We start from the raw sequence: 22,096 nt of genomic DNA, 5'->3' as shown, positions 1-22,096 counted from the left end.
AGAGAGCAGAGGAAGGTATGTTCAACAAGTTTCTAAATTGATGTAGTTTGTTTTAAAAGATCTGGGTGTTCTTTAGCTACTTGTTTTTCTTTTCACTTTCCTTCTTCGCCTGGGATTAATTTGGGAAAACCACGAACCAAAATATGAGGCCTGTTTTACCCAAATTGATGAGTTCGTCTTCCCTTGTAAGCTCTTTACCGGAGTTGGGTGATACAGCGCTGGTTCAGCTAGATTTAGAGGTCTTTCTGGAGAGAGTAAAGAATTCAACCGCAGTCCCCATGACAAGAGGTGTGGCTCAGGGCGGATTACTGGAAGCCGTTGCCTTCCCCACAACTACTCCCTGCCCTGAGTTAGTCTTAGAATTCATGAATCATTACGACAAGGGAAATAGGTGCATAAGGAAAATGATGGTGAAGTCTTGTTGTCTATTGATAGATAGACGGTAATGGCAGCCATGGGTATTCCACACCGGGAACCCTATGAAGACTGGACCATTGGTAAATCTTATGGGATTTTCTCTGAGAAGAAGCAATATTATAGAACTGTGATTGCACAGAATTGGCTCTTAAGTTTCCAAAAAGGAGGCTCTAGGCTGTCGAGACCTTTAACTTGTGAACATTTAATTCTAGCAATTTGAGATTGGTCATACTGCTGAGTAGGGTGAAGGGTAATTCTCACTCTTTTTACTGGGAAGACTAGATGTATTTCTTCATCCAGGTTACTCTGGATAGAAACCGGTTCATTGACTGGGGAACTGTTATTGCAGAAAGATTACATAAAGGTCTGAGTAATTATCTTGGAATGCCTAATTTTTATATGTCATCCTATCTGTTATATATGCTTGCCTGTGTGAGAGAGTGGTCTGGGTTATCTCATGTAAAATGGGTTCAGGGCATGAGAATTTATGAGTATCATCCTAGTCTGACTTTGAGAGAGCATGTCGATGATTATCTCATTTGGAATGATGTTTTTACTGGAAGGCTGACCTTTGAACTACAAGGTAATTTGTATAGAAGAATGTCTGTGGAGGCAGTTGAGCTCGTTAACATATATGGCAGTTTCTTCATATAGTTCAGCCATTTCACTTATTTAAGGGTCGGAGGATTTAAGGGTGAACCCTTTAAACTTCCCAGGTACGTTTCAGACTCCTGCATTTTGATCGAAGTATCTAGACAGCTTGCTTATGTCGCAAAAGATTATGGTGAGGACTCCGATACAAGCGGAATTTATCCCATTGATTTAGGCTATTATAGCTGCAGATCAGTTTCTAATGCCTTGAACCTTGAACTTGAATTTAAAAGGTTTCATTTGAAGTCCTTTGTAAAAAGGGATAACTTTGACAGTAACGATTTAATTGCTCAGTATGTAAAGAAAGCGATACCTGATCAACATGTTCCTCAGTTGGAGGATTATTGGGAAGTTTGTCAGGATGAATTTGAAGTGCAGAGAAGCAGTTGGTCTAGATTAACTTTGAGGCAAATTCATGACATGAAATTATCCATGGATACCTCAGGTGTCTCTACCGATGATGAAGACATACTTGACCCAGAGTTTATGAAATGGGTCCATGATGAACCTCTTTTGGAGGTAGATTGGAACAAGAAGATGGGGGATAGTATTCAGTCACGCACTTTCAGTGTAATCCAAAGGATGGAAAATTGGCTTAGAAGTTGTTGTTTTCATCCGGCACGAGCAACCAGTTCAAGAAGCAGGAGTGGGAGGAGGAGTATTGCAAGTAAGACTTCTGTTGTGACTAACATTTCTGTTTCTGATGGAGGGAAAGCAAAGGCAAGGATTAAGGAAGAGAAACTTGACATCGAGGTTGAGCTTCCTATTGTTGGTCGAGTTACCAGATGGTTTCAAACCGCCAGCTTCTCACCTCATTCTGGATTTAGACCCATAGGAAACACCAAGCAAGATGACATCCCCTATTTCCAAAGCAGACAAGGTTTCAATTGACATGGATACTATTTTTCAGGACTTAGGAGCACTCGAAATCCAATCTCATGTAGACCATTCCATGCCACCATCCTTAGCAGAGTTTTCATCCATGCCTTCAAAAGAGCTGACCCTATCACCAAAAGGGCTAAGTGATTCAGTCACCAGGAAAATGAATGTAGTTCTGATTTTAGTATCAATGGAGGACGTCGTGAATAAATGTTTGGGAAGGACAACAAAGCCCAAAAAGTTAAAAATAGAGGCAATGATTGACTTTGATGAAAATACGAAGCATTGGACTGCGGACATTGCTAGACTCGAGCCTAACAAAGATGCTTCTATGGCTTCAGAAGAAGACTATGCTGTTGAAAGAATAGATTTGGGAATTAGAACCAGAGCCATAGATGTTAAACACTTTGAGACATCCACCAAACAAATTATCTCCTATACCTGGAAGGATGAAAGGGACAAGGCTGAGTTGAAATAGAGCTTAATGCAGATGGCCCAATATATCCATGCTTTGTAGAATAGCCTGTTGCCATTGTCCCAACATTTAGGCCCATTTAGTCCAAAGTCACCTAGCAATCAAAAATTCTTGGATGAAGTTCAACGAAACAAGATGATCATTGAGGTTTTCTCAGAATGTCTCACCACGATCATGCACCAAGTAACTAATTACATAATTGACTTGGTCTAGATTTTCAAGGATGCCAATGAGGTCACCAAAGCCTTGGACTCTGACTTGGTCTCATGGCAGAAGGAGAAATCTAAATGGGCTGTGATTTCGAAGCAGATGCGGGATATTCACCGTTATGGGCTAATGAAATTTCTTGCTGAAAATCAAGTGTTAGGACTAAATGAAGATGCCATGTTCATTTGCAAGGAGAGTATTGAGTGGCGTAATCAGATTATTGAGCAAGGTTATAGCGAGTCAGCTAGTCTGCGTGGCGAATTAACAGCTTTGAGGGCGACCATGCAGAAGGACTTGCACTGCGTGGATGTTCAATTACTTGAGGAAAGTGAAACTCTAGAAGACACCACGAAGATGAAAAACCAGTTTGACAGCCACATCAGTCAGATCAAGATGGAGAAATCCTTGTCCATGGAAGACTTTACGAGGATCTCTAAGGTGGAATCGATGCTCACCGTTTGTCTCGATTATCTGGATTCACACAGAGATAAAGTGCAATTGGTAAAGAGGTAAAAGGAGCTCTGGAAGCAGAGAGTTATTCATATCAGTTTGCCACACATAACTATAATCCAAGAGTTTTCTAAAGTGCATTGAGAGTGGAGCACGGCCAAGGCAGTGATGGTGTCTATCCAAGACACCAACCCGAGCGACCACACCAGAACTGAGCATACTGCATGACTAGCATTGTTGGCAGTATTTTGCTAGCGAGTCTAGTTATTTTCTTTAAATTTTGGTTATACAGTTAGGGTTGCCTTTCTATTAACTCTTATGAGTTAATTTTACTTTGGTTAAAAGAACTATTGGGTCTGGTGACCTATAAATATCTTATGTAATGACTTTGAATGGGGTTCGCTAAGTTTTTGGAAAAGACTATCTCTAAGATTAGCTAAGAACATTTTGTGTATGAAGAAAGTAGATGACCATCAGTGAATGTGAAATCTTATTAACAGCTATTTTCAGTTTCAAATCTGTGTGTTTGATCCTTTTTGAAGTCTGATTTCTGTGTAAATCTATTTCGAAGAAGAGGTTGTTATACATTCTATATGTGCAGAAAACTATTGGCTAAGTTCATCTTTATAAGCTTTTTCATTTTGTTTTAGTGTTCATATGAAGTCTGTCGGCTTTATATAAAAATTTATATATGGATCAGTGCTTGCATTCATTTTGTATTGACTGGTGTATGCAATTGCCTTTAAGTGCTTTCTGGTGAAAAGCATTCTATTGATTATATGTAATTTGGAGCCGAATGAATATTTACTAGAGGGAGTTGCACCTAAATTCAAAGGTTAATCAATTAGATTATTTTCCAACTATTTGCTGGAAAGTTTGTCTTCTTTTCTATGATTCGCAGTGCTTTAAATTAAATAGATAAGAAAAGACAAATCTATTTACCAATAGATTTTTGGCGACTCTGCTGGGGAACGAAGAGAATAACTGATTGTAAAACCAGATCGTCATTATAGTGTACTCTGTTTTCTATAAATGGTATTTCCTCTTGAAGGGTTTTTGTCGTTGTTGCAACCAAATCTAAACTGGGTACAAGAGGAACAAAGTAACATTACCTCAGAGCTGGATACTCTAGCCTGGAGGCATAGAAGAAGTTGAGCAGAATATGATAGAATCAGTGCCCTTCTTAGCGAAATAGAAAGACAATCAGATTAGCTTGTGTTAGTCATTGAAAGAATAGTAGTTCCTAGGGTTTTCTTTATCCATGTCCCTGATAATCAATTTCGGATTCCTAGACGTTTGTTGCCCTGATTGTTCCACACTAGACTTCAAACCGTATACTAGATCCCAGAGGAGGGGGGGGTTTTGATCCTAATTTTGAAGAATTGTAGAATCTAAGTTTCCAACCCACCTACTCGTCCCAATGAAAGGCAAGAAGTAGGCCTCCATCTCCTTTGCCATCATCACCTGCGTCTCCAGTTTGTCAAGCATTGGTCCTGCACGATGTTGCCATACCCATTTCATTCAATCCCACTCCCCTTAATATTATACTTCTAATGGCGGTCAATAACCCTTGGGGGGCAACTGTAGGCTTGTTGAACCTAGGCTTGAACCTTAATCCCTTGCCAAAGGCTTCCAGAGACCATTTGCCTAAATTTAGCGGGGATGGGATGGTCACTGTAGATGAGAATTTCAATGCTTTCAGTGTAGCCTGTGGAGTGATAGCGGTTCAACATGAAGATGTGGCTATCAGGCTATTTATCCAGACATTGACAGGAGTGGTGGCGGATTGGTTTTATCATTTGCCGAATAGCATGATAGCGACCTAGCAGGATTTGAAGACAAGATTCGAAGCTAGATTCAAGGTAGCTAAAGATGAGCACTCCCTCCTAGCTCAATTATCCCATTTGAAAAAGGAACTTCCTGAATCTATGACAAATTTCATAGCCAGATTTGATAAGATTCTCCACAAGATTCTGCTTAACCAAAAACCTTCAGATTATAATCTCAAATGTTTTTTTATTAACTCAATGCCCTCTAAAATAAGTTTCTTGATTCATAGGCAAAGGGTTGCAGATTTGAATACTGCCAAAACCCTTGTAGTTGAACTAGAAGATGATTTGATCACTGCAGGCAAATGGAAACGTGATGTGCAAACATCCAATGCATAGCCTGCTACTTCCTCAGATCTTGTCATTCAATGGTTAATGAATGATGTAATTTCCCTGAAGAGGCAGACTCCTAAAGTAAATACTTCCTATTCTCAACCATATCAAGATGTTCCTAGGAGATATCCTAATCAACAAGGAGGAGGTGGAGGGAGATAATTACAACTACCCCCTATCCAGCAAAGACTTGCTATTGAAGCACCACCACTCAAGACAAATTCTTGTGTGTTTCATTTAACTGATGAACATGATGGATCTTCGTGCCTGGAGATGGTTCATTTTTCTCAAATGATCAGTAAAGGAGAAACAATCTTAGAAACGGATGAAGTAGGTTCCCAAGGTATGCACGGTGACTCTAAAATTCATTATATGGAATATGTCTCCGACTCAGAGAGGGGAGGAAACATGTTGGTATCTTTGGAAGATTCCTCATACACAATTCTTACAAGAACTCAACAAAATTTGAGATCCCAAGATGCTGCAACACCCGTATATAGTTCTGAGAAAGGAAAATAAATTTTAACCTGTCATGGAGGTATGTCAAAAGTGGTTCCAGGAATTGCTCCTTCAAGTTCTGATTCTTCTACTAACTCTTTTGATATCATTGAGTTTTGCAAAACATCTTGTGTTCAGATTTCTTTGGCTAAGCATTTGAAGTTAAACTCAAGAGAACTAGATAGATTGGTTGAATTTGTTAAAGGGGATGATGCCCATGCCTTAGCAAGTGCAACCTAGACACCCATGAGCACTGATTCACCATCACATGCTAATGTCAATCCTGCTCAAGTAACTCCGGAGGGCTCATCAAATTTTGTTCCTCTGCAAGATAATCTCCTTGAATCCAACCTTGAAAATAAACTAGAACCTTTTTATGTGTCCTTATATATTAACGGGCATAAGTTGAGTAATTGCATAATTGACTCGAGAGCATCTGATAATGTCATGCCTTCAGCTGTAGCAAAAGCTTTAGGTTTAATCCTAACAAAGACCTTTGGCAAATGTTACTCCATGGACTCCAAGCAGGTCCCTTTACTAGGGCAAGTTAAAGATGTGTAGGTTGCCTTGGTAGCTCATCCTGCCAAGAGAATCAAGTTGACTATCCTAGTGGCTGACATTCCTGCTAGCTATGGTATGTTGTTGAGTCACACTTTTTGTAAAGACATGGGAGGGGAAATTAAGATGGACTGGTCTCAAGCGGTGATCACAGTTGGAAAATAGAGAGTCCTCTCGCATCCTGAAACGAAGGCTAAGTACACAGTTTTTCCCTCTGATGATCCAAAAGCTCAAATTTTGTATCAAGATTGTGGCTTTGGTAATTACATGATATTGACTGACCCTTAGGATGAGAGTATGTTACTAAATGTAGGTAAGTCAAATGAACTCTGTCTATGGAATTTTATGGGAGTTGTTCATCTTCAGGATCAAGGGCTGGGGTCGTTTTGATATCTCCCCGCGGGAAGATCATTCCTTATTCTTTCAAATTGGAATTCCAAAACACAAATAATACAGCCGAATATGAGGCCTTGCTATTAGGTCTGGCTGAAGCAAAGAGGTTGCAAATCAAAATGTTGAAGGTGAGAGGTGATGTAGAACTTATTGTCAAGTAGGTGAGGGGCTTATTTACGTAAAAATGAGAGATTGAGACACTATAGGAATCGTGTTTGGGACGAGATTGAAGCCTTCAATGCTTTTTCAATCGAAGCCATCCCTAGGGAGTTTAATTCGAAGGCAGATTCTTTGGCGGTATCTGCAGCCTTGCTGGTTCCACACCTAGATTTCACGACCGACACTTACAGGGTTGAACTAGTTTATAGACCTAGTGTGCCAGATAATTCTGAACCCTGGCAAGTGTTTGAAAGTGATAAACAGATTTAGAACTTTCTGCAATGTGCTGATATTTTTACATCCTTGTTTTATGAAGGGTCAGAGGTGTGTTGTAAAGAGTTTTCTCCTGATACGTAAGAGGAAGTACATGATGGGATGTTGCAGTTAAAAGGAAATAAAATCCCAAAGGGTTTAGTTTCTCTTGAATGTCTTTTCGATAGGAAAGATGGATATGTTAAGCGAAGAGATAAGGAAGCTCCTATGATTTAGAGTCCAGGGTAGTATGAGCAAATTAACATTGGTACCAATGATGATCATAAATTCGTTAATTTGGGAAAATGTTGTTCTGAAGTGGAAAGAAAGAGGTTCATTGATTTGTTGGTTGAGTTTAAGGATGTTTTTGCATGGAGTTATGATGATTTGAAGAACTTTAGGGATGGAAAGTTTCAACACCAGATTCCTTTGAAACCAGGTGTTAATCCATTCCGACAGAAGTTAAGAAACTTTAATCCCAAGGTAGTAGAAGCGATTTTTCATGAGGTTGACAAGATGTTGAAGGCTCGAATTATTTATCCTCTACACCATTCCACCTTGATTGTGAATATAGTTCCTATTCAGAAGAAGAACGACGAGATACAGATCTATGTTGATTTTAGAAACTTAAATCAAGCAAGTCTGAAAGATAATTATCCCCTGCCTGCGATGGATCATATTTTACAAACTGTTTCTTGCTCGGAGATGATGTCTATGTTGGATGGTTTCTCAGGGTATAATCAAATAAGTTTCGCAGAGTAGGATCAATACAAGACAACCTTTATAACTCCGTGGGGAACCTTCGCTTATAACGGGATGCCTTTTGGGTTGATAAACGCAGGGGCAACTTTTCAAAGAGCAATGGATCTTTCTTTTGGACATTTGAGGGATAAGATTATTGTGGTGTATTTAGATGATTTAACTGTATTCTCTAGAAAAAGGAAGAATCATGTGCGAGACTTGAGAAAAGTTCTAGTGAGATGTAGAGAGAATGGGGTACCCTAAATCCCAAAAAGTCTGTCTTTGGTGTCATGGAAGCAAAACTTTTGGGAGATATTGTCTCATAGGAAGGAGTAAAAGTTGATCCACAGAGAGTAAAGGCAATACAACAACTTAGTCTCCCCTCAAATAGAAATGGAGTGAGGTCTTTCTTTGGATAGGTGAACTTCTTAAGGCATTTCATCCCTGATTTTGCTGAAACAACCAAGTACATTGTGAATATGATGAGCGAGAAGGTAGGTTTTAAGTGGAATGAAGCTAGCAGAAAAGCTTTCAAAGAGATTAAGAAGGCAATTGCACATGCGCCTACTCTAGTTAATCCAAACTTTAATAAGGACTTTATTATTTATTGCTATGCATCAGAACATACTATGTCCGGGATTTTGGTACAAAAAGGTGAAGATAATGAGGAAGTGCTGATCTCTTTTATGAGTATCCCCCTAAAGAAGCATGAGTTGAAGTACTCACAGATAGAGAAGAAGGCTTATGCGGTGGTAAAAGCCACGAAGCAGTTTAGGTATTATATACTCCACCCGCATGCAATTGTTTTTGTTCCCAATTTTGCAGTAAAGGCTATTTTAACTCAACAAGATGTTGGCATCAACAACAGAGCATCTTGGGTCTCCAAGATACAAGAATTCAATCTAGATATCAAGCCCACTAAATTGGTCAGAGGACAAGGCCTCTGTAGATCGATGGCGGAAAATGAGTCCAGAGAAGACGACAGTTTACCTTTGAACATGTTCGTTGATCATCAAGATTCTTGGTTCACTAATGTAGCATATTATCTCGCATATGGGGACTGTCCAGATCATCTTTCTCCTAGGGAAAAAAGGAATTTGAGGTTGAAAGCTGCAAATTACATTATCTCAAATAACATATTGTATAAAAAGCATTTAGATGGCACTTTCCTCCGATGTGTGGACAAACCGTACCTAGAGGCTTTATTGAAGACTTTCCATAATGAAGCCTGCGGGGGTCACTTTTCTTCTACGGTTACTGCATATAAAATCTCAAGAAACTATTACTATTGGCCAGGGATGTTCTGGGATGCATATGCCTGGGTGGCGAAGTGTGAGAAATGCAAGCTGTTTACTGTAAACCCTAGTTGGCCACCTTGCCTTTGAGGCCTGTGGTAATCAAAGAACCTTTTAAGCAATGGGGACTAGATTTTATTGGTCCTTTGAACCCTATTTCTAGAGCGGAGCACACTCACATATTAACGGTGATGGACTATTTCTCTAAGTGGGTGGAAGCTATCCCTATAAGGAAAACTACCTCAGAAATTGTGTGTACATTCCTTAAGGAAAATATCCTTGTCACATTTGGAGTCCCTCAGAAAATAGTCACAGATAATGCATCAATTTTTTCTTCATCAGAATTGAGCTTATTTTGCTATGATCATGGAATTGCTCTGGCACACGCTTCTGATTATTATCCGCAGGGTAACGGTGAGGCAGAATTAAGTAACAAGAACTTGATCAAAATCATGAGAAAGCTAGTCAATGAAAATTTCAGAGATTGGCATAAGAAGCTACATGAAGCACTATGGGCGGATCAAACTTCACCAAAATGGGCCATAGGAATGTCACCATTTGAACTGGTTTATGGTATTGGCGCACAAATCTCTCTTCCTTTAGAGTTAGCGGCTTCTAAATTGCAGACGATGATAGAAGATGCATTTTTTTAGAGCTCTCTTGAAAAACGAATCATGTATTTAACCAAAATTGAAGAAGAAAGAGAGAAGCTGGTTGATAGGATCACAGAGCATCAGATGAGGGTTAAAAAGATTTTTGATCAGAAAGCAAGGCCCAAGAAGTTCTTGAAAGGAGACTTAGTGTTATTATAGGATAAAAGAAGACAACCAAAACGTGCTCATGGCACTATGGAAGGGACCTTATGTGATTCAGGAGGTAAAGGGGCCTAATTATTTTAAACTTTCTTATCAGGATGGTTTTGAACTTCCCCTATCTTATAATGGGCAGGATTTAAAATTGTATCAATTATAAATAGGCATCCCTTGTTAGTTTGTACATTTTTTTTTTGTCGTGCTAGTTTAGGTGTGTCCGTTTTTGTTGTAAGTTGATCCTTAGTCAGTTGTGCTATGAAACCAGAGATCCTATGATTCATTGCTTGGTATCTTATGCATCCCAGTCCCCATGCAGAGCCACTGTTGGCCCCATATAAAATTTTCATTCCATATGCATCCCTGTCTATAGTATTGCTTGTCTAATCCATCGATCAAGAAATTGCTTAAATTTTTTTTGCTCATATCATTTAGTCCTCGTTACGTCACACTGCGTTGAACTTGAACCTTGTTGGTTCAAGGTTCAAAGTTCAAGAGGCGTTGTTTTGAGTATCTTTCCTCCCGCGCAACTTTTAAGCTTTGTGAGTTCTTGTCGACACTTTGCATTCTTTGAACCGTGAACTTGAACCTAGTTGGTTCAAGGTTCAAGGTTCAAGATTTGTCATGTTAATATTATATTGTGATGATTTCACAAGGATCTGAGTTTTATGTATAGGTTCCTTGGAAGGCATGTGACTTGCCACATGGTGATGGTGCAGACTTTTAGAACACGATAGACAACCACCAAAGGAAAGAATATCCTTTCCCTAATAATTTGAAATCTGCCATTTATGGCCAGTATGTGTGAAGATTTGTTGTGTCAGAAGAGAGGTGACTTAACGGTAAGGCGTACCTCAACGCAATCATATCAAAGTAAGGTCACACGAACAAGGAGTAATGAAGGCAGTTTTAGTAATGATGGGTAAGATTTTCTCCACTTTAAAACTGAGTAGTTGTCTCATTGGGGTTATTATTTTCTTGAGAAGATTTTGAGAAGGAGTTTTCGGAATGGGAAAAATAGGCAGTGAGAGAGGTTTACAGAGAGCAGAGGAAGGTATGTTCAACAAGTTTCTAAATTGCTGTAGTTTGTTTTAAAAGATCTGGGTATTCTTTAGCTGCTTGTTTTTGTTTTCACTTTCCTTCTTCGCCTGGGATTGATTTGGGAAAACCACGAACCAAAATATGACGCCTGTTTTACCCAAATTGATGAGCTCGTCTTCCCTTGTAAGCTCTTTATCGGAGTTTGGTGATACAACGCTGGTTCAGCTAGATTTAGAGGTCTTTCTGGAGAGAGTAAAGAATTCAACCATAGTCCCCATGATGAGAGATGTGGTTTAGAGTGGATTACTGGAAGCCGCCGCCTTCCCCACAGCTTCTCCCTGCCCTGAGTTAGTCTTAGAATGCATGAATCATTACGACAAGGGAAATAGGTGCATAAGGAAAAATGATGGTGAAGTCTTCTGTCTATTGATAGACAGATGGTAATGGTAGCCATGGGTATTCCACACCGGGAACCCTATGAAGACTGGACCATTGGTAAATCTTATGGGATTTTCTCTGAGAAGAAGCAATATTATAGAACTGTGATTGCACGAAATTGGCTCTTAAGATTCCAAAAAGGATGCTCAAGGCTGCTGAGACCTTTAACTCGTGAACATTTAATTCCATCAATTTGAGATTTGGTCATACTGCTGAGTAGGGTGAAGGGTAATTATCACTCTTTTTACTGGGAAGACTAGATGTATTTCTTCATCCAGGTTACTCCGGATAGAAACCAGTTCATTGACTGGGGAACTGTTATTGTAGAAAGATTACATGAAGGTATAAGTAATTATGTTGGAATGCTTAATTTTTATATGTCATCCTATCTGTTATATATGCTTGCCTATGTGAGAGAGTGGTCTAGGTTGTCTCATGTAAAATGGGTTCAGGGTATGAGAATTTATGACTATCATCCTATTCTGACTTTGAGAAAGCATGTCGATGATTATCTCCATTGGAATGATTGTTTTGCTGGAAGGTTGACCTTTGAACTACAGGGTAATTTGCATAGAAGAATGTCTGTGGAAGCAGTTGAGCTCGTTAACATATACGACAGTTTCTTCATATAGTTTAGCCATTTCACTTATTTAAGGGCCGGAGGATTTAAGGGTGAACCCTTTAAACTTCCCAGGTATGTTTCAGACTCTTGTATTTTGATCGAAGTATCTAGACAGCTTGCTTATGTCGCAAAAGATTATGGTGAGGAATCCGATACAAGCAGAATTTTTCCCATTGATTTAGGCCATTATAGCTGCAGATCGGTTTCTGATGCCTTGAACCTTGAACTTGAATTTAAAAGGTTTCATTTGAAGTCCTTTGTAAAAAGGGATAAATTTGACAGGAAGGGTTTCATTGCTCAGTATGTAAAGAAAGCAAAACCTGATCAGCATGTTCCTCAGTTGGAGGATTATTGGGAAGGTTGTCAGGATGAATTTGATGTGCGGAGAAGGAGTTGGTCTAGATTAACTTTGAGGAAAATTCATGACATGAAATTATCCATGGATACCTCAGGTGTCTCTACCGATGACAAAGACATACTTGACGCAGATTTTATGAAACGGGTCCATGATGAACCTCTTTCGGAGGTAAATTGGAACAAGAAGATGGGGGATAGTATTCATTCACGCACTTTCAGTGTAATCCGAAGGACGGAAAATTGGCTTAGGAGTTGCCGTTTTCATCCGGCACGAGCAACCAGTTCAAGAAGCAGGAGTGGGAGGAGGAATACTCCAAGTAAGACTTCTGTTGTGACTAACATTTCCATTTCTGATGTAGGGAAAGCAAAGGCAAGGATTAAGAAAGAGAATCTTGACATCGGGGTTGAGCTTCCTATTGTCGGTCAAGTTACCAGATCGAGATCCAAGAAGGGTTTTAAACCACGGGCTTCTCACCTCATTTTGGATTTAGACCCAGAGGAAACACCAAGCAAGATGACATCCCCTATTTCGGAAGCAGACAAGGTTTCAATTAACATAGATACTATTTTTCAGGACTCGGGAGCACTCAAAATCTAATCTCATGTAGACCATTCCACGCCGCCATCCTCAGCAGAGTTTCCATCCATGCCTTCAAAAGAGCTAACCCTAGCACCAAAATGGCTAAGTGATTCAATCACCAGGAAAAGGAATGTAGTTCTAATTTCAGTATCAATGGAGGATGCCGTGAGTAAATGTCTGGGAAGGACTACAAAGCCCAAAAAGTTAAAAATAGAGGCAATGATTAACTTTGATGAAAATACGAAGCATTGGATTGTGGACATTGCTAGACCCGAGCCTAACAAAGATGCTGCTATGGCTTCAGAAGCAGACTATGCTGTTGAACGAATAGATTTGGGAATTGAAACCAGAGCCGTAGATGTTAAACACTTGGAGACGTCCAACAAACGAATTATCTCACATACCTGGAAGGATGAAAGGGACAAGGTTGAGTTGAAACAAAGCTTAATGCAGATGGCCCAGTATATCCATGCTTTGCAGAACAGCCCGTTGCCATTGTCCCAACATTCAGGCCCATTTAGTCCAAAGTCACCTAGCAATCAAAAACTCTCGGATGAAGTTCAACGAAATAGGATGATCACCGAGGTTTTCTCAGAATGGCTCACCTCGATCATGCACCAGGCAACTAATTACATAATTGACTTGGTCCAGATTTTCCAGGATGCCAATGAGGTCATGAAAGGCTTGGACTCTGACTTGGTCTCATGGCAGAAGGAGAAATCTAAATGGGCTATGATTTTGAAGCAGTTGCGGGATATTCACCGTTATGGGCTAATGAACTTTCTTGCTGAAAACCAAGTGTCAAGACTAAATCAAGATGTCATGTTCATTTGCAAGGAGAGTATTGAGTGGCACAATCAGATTATTGAGAAAGGTTATAGCGAGTCAGCTAGTCTACATGGTGAATTAACAGCTTTGAGGGTGACCATGCAGAAGGACTTGCACTGCGTGGATGTTCAATTACTTAAGGAGGACAGTGAAACTCTAGAAGACACCACGGAGATGATTAACCAGTTCAGCAGCCACATCAGACAGATCAAGATGGAGAAATCCTTGTCCATGGAAGAATTTACGAGGATCTCTAAGGTGGAATCAATGGTCACCATTTGTCTTGATCATCTGGATTCACACAGAGATAAAGTGCAATTGGTAAAGAGGAAAAAGGAGCTCTGGAAGTAGAGAGTTATTCATATCAGTTTGTCGCACGTAACTATAATCCAGGAGTTTTCTAAAGTGCATCGAGAGTGGAGCACGACCAAGGTGGTGATGGTCTCTATCCAAGACACCAACCTGAGCGACCACACCGGAACTGAGCAGACTGCATGACTAGCACTGCTGGCAGTAGTTTGCCAGCGAGTCTAGTTATTTTCTTTAAATTTCAGTTATACAGTTAGGGTTGCCTTTCTATTAACTCTTATGAGTTAATTTTACTTTGGTTAAAAGAACTATTGGGTCTGGTGACCTATAAATATCTTATGTACTGACTCTGAATGGTGTTCGCTAAGTTTTTGGAAAAGACTATCTTTAAGATTAGCTAAGAACATTTTGTGTATGAAGAAAGTAGATGACCTTCAGTGAATTTGAAATCTTATTAACAACTATTTTCAGTTTCAAATCTGTGTGTTTGATTCTTTTTGAAGTCTGATTTCTATGTAAATCTATTTCGAAGAAGAGGCTGTTATACTTTCTATATGTGCAAAAAACTATTGGCTAAGTTCATCTTTATAAGCTTTTTCATTTTGTTTTAGTGTTCATATGAAGTCTGTCGGCTTTATATAAAAAGTTATATATGGAGCAGTGCTTGCATTCATTTTGTATTGACTGGTGTATGCAATTTCCTTTAAGTGCTTTTTGGTGAAAAGCATTCTATTGATTATATGTAATTTGGAGCCGAATGAATATTTACTAGAGGGAGCTATACCTAAATTTAGAGGTTAATCAATTAGATGATTTTCCAACTATTTGGTGGAAAGTTTTTCTACTTTTCTATGATTCGCAATGCTTTAAATTAAATAGATAAGAAAAGACAAATCTGTTTACCAACAAGAACGACATAACAGAGAGATATAACAGGACTGTAGTGGAAGCGGCCAGAACTATGTTGATCCAAGGAAAGGTAGCTCACACATTTTGGAGAGAAGCGGTAAGCACTACAGTCTATACTATGAACCGGGTACTCATCAAGAAAGGTAAAGACAAAACCTCCTACGAGTACTGGAATGGGAGAATTCCTAATGTAATTTATTTTAAAGTATTTGGCAGCAAGTGCTATATCAGGAGAGGTGAGTCTCTAAGCAAGTTTGATGCTAAGTGTGATGAAGGAATATTTCTAGGATATTCCACTAAAAGCAAAGCTCTCAAGTGCTACAACAACAGGACTCAGAAAATTGTTGAGAGTATCAATGTCAGGGTTGATGAATCCCCTGAGAAGCCTGAGGAAACCGACAACAATCAAACAGAAGATGAACCAGGTTTAGCCTTCTGGGAATCGGTTAAGAAAGAAACAAGTGACAAACACTACAAAGACCTTAGTGTTTCTATACCGGTAGAAGCTGTAGTAGGAGAAGAAGAAGATGAAGTGGAAGAAGAAGAAAAGGAAAAGCAAGTGGAACCAACTAGGGTCATTCCTAGGTATGTAAAACTGCATCATGATCTGAAGCAGATCATTGGAGACAAAGATGCAAGGATACTCACAAGGAGAAAGGTGAAAGAAAACTCTTGCATGATTTCAGATTTTGAGCCTAAGACCACTAGAGAGGCACTTATCGATGAAGACTGGATAAAGGCAATGGAAGAGGAGTTGGACCAGATAGAGAAGAATGCAACATGGTCCTTGGTACCCAGACTGAAGCACAAGAATGTCATAGGTACTAAATGGGTCTTTAGGAATAAGCTAAATGAAGAAGGCACAGTGGTAAGAAATAAGGAAAGACTTGTATGCAAAGGATATGCTCAAGAAGAAGGAGAAGACTATGGAGAAACCTTTGCCCCAATGGCTAGACTGGAAGGTGTTCAAATGCTACTTAAATTTGTAGCATTCAAAGGATTCAAGGTATACCAGATGGATGTGAAGTCCACATTCTTGAATGAAATCCTAGAAGAAGAAGTGTATATTGAGCAACCAGATGGGTTTGCTTTGTCAGAGGATAGTAACATGGTGGGTAGATTACACAAGGCCCTGTATAGATTGAAACAAGCACCAAGGGCATAGTATGAACGGTTACACTCTCATCTTGTGAAGATAGGATTTTAGAGAACAAGTGAGGACAACAACATCTACCTGAAATCTGAAGGTGATCAGATCATGATATGTGAAGTATTTATAGATGACATAATCTTCGGAGGAGATGATGAAATGAGTCATGCATTTGCAGATGTGATGAAAAGGGAGTTTGAAATGTCTCTGATTCGAGAGATAAAGTTTTTCATTGGTCTACAGATTTAGTAGATGAAAGAAGGTATCTTCATTACTCAATCCAAGTATATCAAAGAGGTATTGAAGACCTTTGGCATGGAGAAGAGAAAACTGGTTGGAAAACCGATGGTGACCAGCTGCAAACTGACTAAGGAGGATGATTCAACATTGGTGAATGAGAAGGAGTATCAGTCAATGATCGGTAAGCTGCACTATGTGTTGCACAATAGACTGGATATTGCTCATGCAGTAGGCATAGTTGATCATTTTCAAAAGAATCCAAGAGAATCCCACTTGGTAGCGGTAAAGAGGATTCTTCGATATCTAAAGGGAACAATTGATTATGGATTGTGGTATCCATATAATGGCAAATTTGATCTCAAAGTGTTTACCGATGTATATTGGGAAAGTAATGTGGATGACCAGAAGAGAACAACTGGTGGAGCATTCTTCCTTGGTGGAAGACTAGTCTCATGGACGAGCAAGAAGCAGAGCTGTAATTCCCAATCTACAACTGAAGCGGTGTATGTGGCAGCATTTATGAACTGCACTCAGGCAATTTGGATGAAGCGTGTACTGAATGGTTTCAAAGTGACTATATCTGAACCGGTGAGTATTTTTTGTGATAATACTAGTGCAATCAATATTTCCAAAAATCCAGTATTGCATGCTAGGACCAAGCATATTAAGCTCAAGTATCATTTCTTGAGAGAAAAAGTTCAGAATAAAGAGGTTGTATTATAACATGTTTCCAGTAAGGAGCATCTAGCAGACATATTCACTAAGCCCTTACCAAAGACTACATTTACCTATTTGAGAGGTGAATTAGGGGTTCTTCCCCTTCATGAAGTAAACTAAAGTTGTGTGCTCCACATCCAGCAGGTACTACCATGTCAGATCTTATAGGATTGATGTGTTGAAGGATGCTACTCCATAGGGGGAGCAGCATAGTGGAGCTTGAAAGCTTGTGCCTCCACTTTGGCATTTCTATCAAAGGGGGACAAGATATCTAATGATGTATGGGGGAGAAGATATATGGCAAAGTGCACACTGACTAGTCCAGGTGGTGGTGATCTTTCAAGTTGAATCGGTATATGTTATTGAGCATGGTGCAGATATTGAGCAATGATACACTGAGTATTGCCATCAATGCCAAAGGAGGAGATTGTTGGCATATGATGAAGCAGTGATAATATATGTTATCATTGATGTCAATAAGTGAACTGGTATGAAGATTGGAAGCGGCTATAGTCAATCAAGATGGAGTGAACTGGTGTTGGGGTTCACAGTTTGACTACCGATTTGTAGTCTTTGTTCAATTTGAGGGTTTCTAGTTTGGTGATCTGACTTGTGCGGCACAACTGATGACATTCTATAATGAGTTATTTAAGAGATAAGGATGAGATAAAGATGCCACGTCAACTATGTGCATGTGAAGAATCTCTTTGAGGATCTTGTGCGTGAGGAGTGAATGCATTGAATTTCCACCTCGGGAATGTGTGTTTCTCTTAGTGGTATGAGAAAAGCGCGCGATGGGTTACTGATTTCTAGGTGCGGTGAAGATTGGACAATGTAGAATAGCTTGAGATCTTTCTTAGATTGTTTTATTCTATACAATGCATTTTAATGGTTAGGATCAAACCACTTGTAACTGAAAACCTAAATGTGTAGGGTTTAGGGTTTATGCTACTGACATAATTGTTGTCTATAAGGTTGATGATGTTTGTTATTGTTTGGTGCTGGCAAAAGTTGTTTTTATGTCTGTGTGTTGAAGACTTGATACTTTCCAAACCAGAGTAAGGAGTCTACAGAGTGTGATTGCAGAAGAGAGGAATTGAAAAGGATCTGCCTTAGCAAGAAGTGTTGTTATCAGATCGGAGTCTTACCTGTTGTCTTCTAACCATTTCAATAGAAGGTAAATCCCTTGACAGGGTAGCTTTAGCAGGCTTTGTTGTAATTCCTCTAACTAGGTGGTTCAAGTTCATTGAGTTATTTAAATCCTCTAGCGAGGTAACCTTTAACAAGGTTTTAACCTTTAACAGGGTTTATAGCCATCCCTTAACCGGGTGATCCCTAACAGGATCGGTTCCTAACAAAACCTTATTGTAAAGTCTTTAACCGAACTTGGCTCATAATAGAGTGGACTTCAAAAGAGTTCAAAAACAAGCTTGTGGGTATTCATCCCCACCATGGTTTTTTCCATTTGGGTTTCCACGTGAAAAATCTGTGTGTCATGGGCTGTGTATTTTTCATGTGATGATTGAGTAGTTTTTGTTCAGTTGAATATGCATGTAGAGCTAATGGTTGTGATATTACTAATGCAACTCATGCATGATCAAACTGGTAAAATAGCTATCTAGATTTGAGAATTGTTGAATGTTGTTTGAAGTACTTTTGTTTTATCGGTTTAGCTGTCTGAAGTATTTCTGTTAACTGGTATTACTTTGGTTAAGTACAGTAATATAGACAACCGGTTATCTGTGATCAGAGAGTGTCAAAATACTGAAGCAAGTTTTTGTGTGTACTGATTCACCCCCCTCTCAGTACTAGTTAGGGTATTCGTTGTTCATCATTATTCATTAGTGTTAGTGTAGGTTTTTATTTTCCTAGTTGGGTTTATATTTTTCCTGTGTCCTAGGTTTTTAATATACTTTTATTAAGCTTGCTTAGGTTAAATAAAGTGATTTTAATTAGTGAGTGGGTGATTTGAGGTGTCGACATCTTGCAAGGGAGGTGGCATTTGTTATCTTGGGAATATGCTTTTTCTATCTTTAACCCACATTGTGGCCTCTCCCTATTGGTCATTTTTTCCATCTCTCCCCTCTCTAGTCTATATAAACTCACTACCTTGCTTGTATTTTCATATAGTTAGAGATAGTAATCTGATGCTATTTTGCCTTGGATAAATTTTCACATCAGTTTTCTCTTGGCATCATTGTTATGCTATTCATGTAATGCCCGCCAAAATACCCTAGAGAAATATAACCATCTAACATGAAATAGAGATTAAAAAAAAATTAAACATCATTATCCAATGCAACATACATAACTAAAATACTCAAATGCATTAAACATTCATATACTTACTATACACAAATTCAACCTTAAGCATAATCATATGAACACTTAATGCAAGCGGAAATAAATACAACTCGTCAATAATTTTCCCTACGATCGTATCTCAATGCCATTACTTAAAGTAACACTATGAACATGACATCATATTCACTATTAGAATCTGATACAATATAACATTACAAGGAACCTCTTTGCAGCCTATTCTCTCATGAGCTTGACCATCACATGGAAGCCCACTCCCCCTAACCATGTTCCAAGACCTTAGGGTAACACCAATGATAACATCAACAAGGAGGCTCAAACAAATAATATCCACATAAATATATGCAAATAAAAAACAATAGACAAACTACCATAGGCCAGAACATACAATAAACCAAGAGCCTCAACAAATAATCAATATACAAGATGTTGGATATTCCTACTGCTAGGATATGGTGTTGTCATTGATGTCAACATATTCCTGTGTTTTGGTGTTGCAGAGAGTTTTTTGGTATTATGGTGATTATAGTGAGTTGATCTGGTTGCTTAATCTATTTGGGATGTTGGAATACTTCATTCCTTATTGGTTTCAGTGATTTGGAAGTTTACTTGATCATATCATTTGATCCGATTTGAGGTTTGGTCTTTATGTGCAGTGGCTGACAGAGTCTGGTATTTGATCCATTGTGCTCCGATATGATCATATCTTTGGTTGCGGATTTGGGAGAGTGTTTTGGATGTTCATGTGTATCTTCATTTTATATGGTTCATGATTTGGTGCTCTAGAAGCTATCTTTCTTATCTGCATTGCTGTTGTTATGTGTTCTTGAGTGTTAGCGTACTGATCAATGAAGATTTGAATAAGTGGTGTTGGTGCAGCTATTGTGGATGGTTCTAACATGCTTGTTGGTGTTTCCTAATCATGTTCTATTTGTCTTGGTGGTTCGCATTGATTATTGTGCTTGTTCTTGGTGATCTTTTTGGTATGGTGACATTCTTCATGTTATGCGGTATTTTGGTGGTATGTGTTGCGGTTGGTCTTGGTGATATTTTTGGTGGTGATGAGTGTTTGGAGATTTGATTTAGGTCCATGATATGCTATCTATGTCATTGTATTGGTCCGGTGGTTGATTTATGTATCGGGTGATGTAAACTTGTAATTAGGTGTTAAGGGTCTGGCCGACCTTATAGTCAAGGTTGATGATTTGTATAAATGGGTGTAGTGTTCATGTACTTTGGGTGTCAGTGTTGTGTCTGCATTATCAGAGAGTGGTGTATGTGCAATCAAATGAATTCATCTTTCGGTGTAGTGTACTGAGAAAAGATTGGTGAAGGGCAAAGAAATGAGCTTAACCCGAACTATCATCAGGCATTAGCAGATGTTATCTTTGCAGTTCATTATTTCTGGATTGTTGTCTGATCATTATTATAAGGTAGTGAACCTTCCCTGAGGATTGGAGCCTTCTAGGTTATTTTAATTTGAGCAGTGAGCTCTAGGTAGTGTTCCTAAATGCATGTGCATTCCCCATTTTAATATTTACACATACTACTATAGGTATCATTTTATATTGTATAGGTTCCCACCATGGTTTTTCCCTTAGTCGGGTTTTCCACGTCAAAAATATTGGTGTTATGTGTATTCCTATTATTGTTGTTATCTTTCTTTTTGCTGCAGTTGATCAAATCTGAGATTGTGCTTAACTAGATTAATTCAATGAAAATTGATTCACCCCCCCTCTCAGTTTTCCTTATTATTTCCAACAAGTACCATCAGAGCTAGATCCTTCGGAAGAAGCTTAACTGCTTGAGGAGATCCAGAATGGAAACCTATGTGTTTAAGAAGGAGAGTCCTAGATTTGATGGAAACAATTATACTATATGGAAGGACCGGATGGAAGTTCATTTGAAGTGTCTTAGTGAAGATTATTGGAAGATTATAAAGAATGTCTCCAATGTTCCTCTGAATGGACCGGTTATTGCTAATGAAATCAAAGAAGTTGAAGATAACATAAGGGATAAGAAAGCATTGCTGGGTGTTTTGACTGATTCAGAGATGACTAATGTGATGGGACTTCAGACCGCACATGAGATATGCAAAAAGCTATAGGTCTTGTATGAAGGAGATGCACAAGTTAAATGTGCTAAGTTGCAGAGTTTGAAGGGAAAATATGACACACTAAAGATGGGAGAAGATGAGAACATAACTTCCTTTATGGTGAAAGTGAATGATCTTGTTATGAACATCAGATGTGTCGGTGGAACTCTTGAGGAAGACAAGATTATTGCTAAGGTGTTGAGATCCTTGCCTTCTAATTATAAAGCTAAATTTGTTGCTATTTATGAGATCCAGAGTGTGACTATTGTGACAAGAGATATGCTGGTTGGTAAGGTAGCTGCATTTGAGTTGAGCGAATTTGGAGAATCACACAATAAATCTAAGACTGCATTTAAAGTCTTTGTATCTAGGAAACAACTGTATGATCTGGGAGAGAGTTCTTCTAGGGTTTCAAGATATGAGAGAGAGATGAGAGAGATGGAAGAGTAAGAGAAAGAGTTAGATGATCTTGAAGCACTTATTGCTCGAAGATTGCCTAAGGGAGTTGGTAAGTATGATGGAAAGTTACCTTTGAAATGTTT

This window comes from Cryptomeria japonica, chromosome 3 (genome assembly GCF_030272615.1).
Source record: "Cryptomeria japonica chromosome 3, Sugi_1.0, whole genome shotgun sequence".
NCBI lineage: Eukaryota > Viridiplantae > Streptophyta > Pinopsida > Cupressales > Cupressaceae > Cryptomeria > Cryptomeria japonica.
Note: the sequence above shows the minus strand (reverse complement) of the source record.